Source organism: Chiloscyllium punctatum, chromosome 5 (assembly GCF_047496795.1).
Source record: "Chiloscyllium punctatum isolate Juve2018m chromosome 5, sChiPun1.3, whole genome shotgun sequence".
NCBI lineage: Eukaryota > Metazoa > Chordata > Chondrichthyes > Orectolobiformes > Hemiscylliidae > Chiloscyllium > Chiloscyllium punctatum.
In genome coordinates, this window is record NC_092743.1 from 135,670,771 (window position 1) to 135,673,782 (window position 3,012).

General features: G+C 39.9%; 1 long non-coding RNA gene across 1 annotated transcript; it reads right to left on the reverse strand.

Moving 5' to 3' along the window:
- Window positions 1-584: 584 nt before the first annotated feature.
- On the reverse strand, window positions 585-2,688 carry LOC140476787 (uncharacterized). Its single transcript, XR_011960609.1, has 2 exons — window positions 2,339-2,688; window positions 585-901 (listed from the first exon to the last, which is right to left on the reverse strand). It is a non-coding gene; the product is annotated as an uncharacterized lncRNA (long non-coding RNA).
- Window positions 2,689-3,012: the final 324 nt, after the last annotated feature.

The window sequence follows — 3,012 nt, forward strand, 5'->3', positions numbered from 1 at the left end:
ATAAAATGTGTATCATTTCTGTGCATAGTTTAACCTGAACACAAAAATGGGAAACATTTCCATCATAGGTTGATTGAGAAGTCAATGATCCAGGCTGCAAGTTCAATTCCATAGGATAATTGTAATGTAGTACAAGTAGGAAAAATTTAGAGTTCAATAGGAACATCTGGTGGTATTATCATTAGAAACTAGATAATACTATCAGTATATTTTCTAACTGTAAAGACCTGTAATAACCAAACAAATATTGGATCAATGCTGCTAATAAATACTTTAGTTACTCCATTTATTTTCAACAAGACAAATTCCTGATTATAATTAAAACAATATTTCCTACAAGTTTGCTTTTGATCATGAGTAAATTAGGAGCACTCTAATTTACTTTAAAGGAAAGGAATAGTAAACGATTCTGGAAGCAGCAAAAGTTGGTTTCTGTAAATTATAACCATCCCACACAAACGAATTGATTCATTCCCACTAAGTACAGCACTGTGCTGTCGGAGAGAAACAAGCTATGGGTTAAATTACTTGAAAGTGTATAGTGAAGAAAATTACCTTGCAAATCATTGGACACTGTGTATCAATATATTTAAAAAGCCACATTTATTCCATGATAAAACTAAGACACTGTCACATCTGTTGCTAACAACGTATCGTCCGAGTTGCCGGTGTATCGCAATTCGATTATCCGTTTTGTTTCTACTGCATTTTAAGGATGCTGAAACATTTTGCTCCTGGTCCTGCAGATTTCCGTGTGTTCCTAGGTATTTTACAGAGACATTATCTCTACATAATTTTAGAAATATCACTAGTAACTCGGACTGAAATAACGTTCAATGCTGGTTTGTAGAACTCCAGGATTATTTCACAGCCTTAGAGACGTCCATGGCATACCTGCGGACTGAGCAATATACAATAGGCAGCATTTTACTGGACCGTTTGCTGTTGAACAGTTGCCTTCTTCAGCAGAACTATCGAATATAATACAATCATTTCACTAACCATTGAAATAATATAGTTTATTCACAGGGAAACCCGAAAAATATACACTCGATATTGAGTCCACCAACTGTTGCTTACCACGCGATCTCGTTGAGATTAAAACATTGTTCTTTCAAAAAAGTGTGACCTAAGAAGGGGCGGATTTTACAATTTCTAACATATGTGTGGAAAACCGAGCAGTTACTTCAGAAAGAGCACATTTGAACTGACTGCCAAAGAGTAGAATTTCTCACTGGCACCAAAAACTGACGCCGGAAAAGTTAGGACACTTTTCCAAACAATCAGCTAAACATTGTGCTTCCTGTTAAACCTGTTGGACTATAACCTGGTGTTGTGTGATTTTTAACTTTGTCCACCCCAGTCCAACACCGGCATCTCCAAATCATTGCCAAATATTGTTCCATCTCACACGCGTCAAACTGCAAGAAAACATGACAGATACATAGAAATAGTGCTACAATAAAAACGGCCCAGTTTGTTCTCAGTTTTGCCACAGATTTATTTTTTGTTCTTAACCTGTACGAACATCAAAGGTTTGAAACTGGAACAATTCCGAATTAAATTCTGACAGATTTCGGTCGCTTCCAGTGATCGCAATTGGGAGGATTTGAGCGAGCGCTCTCCGCGTTCACTGTCTGTGACCAACAATCCCCCCCCCCTCAGGGAGCTCAGTGGTTTGTGTCATGGGCTGTGTTTTAACATTTGGTTTATCCCTCTCGACCGCAGTGACACAATTGTCCTGTTCCCTGTTGCTGCTAAACCATCCAGTCTCCCAGAGATTACACTGCAACAAACCATGGGGTGGGGGGTTGGAAAAGCGAGAGCATCGTTGGAAGGATCAGGCTGATAGTTTCATTTGACTCCAGTCCACGCCGGAAAAAAAAACCCCACACACCTCTGTTGGAAAAACGATATTTTAAAAAAAGTAGTTAGCAAACGCAAATACTGATATTTAAAATTGCAATGATGTGAAGATTGGAAAGGATTACATTGAGCGTGACTTTCAATGGCACAATCGCTTTGATGATACAAAGCATCCAGCAAATCGGAAGTTGCCTAACTCGCAGCTAACCGATATTTTCATGGAGTTGCCTCAAAATAAAAAGCGCAGACCTGCCAATGTGCTCTTAGAGAGTTGTGAACGGTCGAAGTCCAAAGAGGGTTGGGAATCGGTACCCAGTGGTTTGTAGATTGTAGAACGGAGATAGCCAAGGCAATTTACCCTCCCCAATTCGCACTGTTTTTAATTAGGTGGGTTGGCGTCGTGAACAACGGTAAATTTGTGTGCGTTAACTGCGCGTGTTTTTTTTTTCTCTCTAAATTAGAAACATCTTACCCTGAACCTTCCTTTTTTTTTGCGCTGCATGTTTTCAGAGCAGCTCCCAGGACTCGAAGCTGACCACAGCGGAATGGTGTGGAATGTAGAGGGATCCCCAGCAAATGAAGGCAGACTTCCTAGAGACAGCAGACTGCGTTCGTCTAGAACATTACTTGATGCTTTGTATTTTTTTTTTAAGTTTTTTTTTCACAAAGGCTAAACCTGCCACTGGGGCAGTTTTCCCACGTTGAAATTGTTTCCTGAAACTGCAGTAAGGCAGGCCAGAATACTGAAATCCAGAGACACAGTGACCCCTGTCTCTTTGAAAAATGACCCCAAACCGCAGGCTAATAGCCATATATTAAATCTAAAATTTTCCTCCTCAATATTTAACATGTTTACTTAAGCAAGCACATAGATGCGGGTGGTCTTCATATAGTCTGTAAGGTTCAATGTGTGAATGAATCATGTATTGTATCCCCCACTGTTAACGTAACATTCCAACATTACGCCGTTTTCAATCTCGGGGAGACTGGAATGATACAAAGGGACTGAAAATGTTGGATTTGTGCACGCGATTTGCAATTTGCACCCTACCCCAAACAGCAACCATATGGAGAATGTGTGCAATGCAAGGATCTCCCTGATTTCGGTCGTTCTCAAAATGAGATCATGCGAAGCAATTCTCCTGC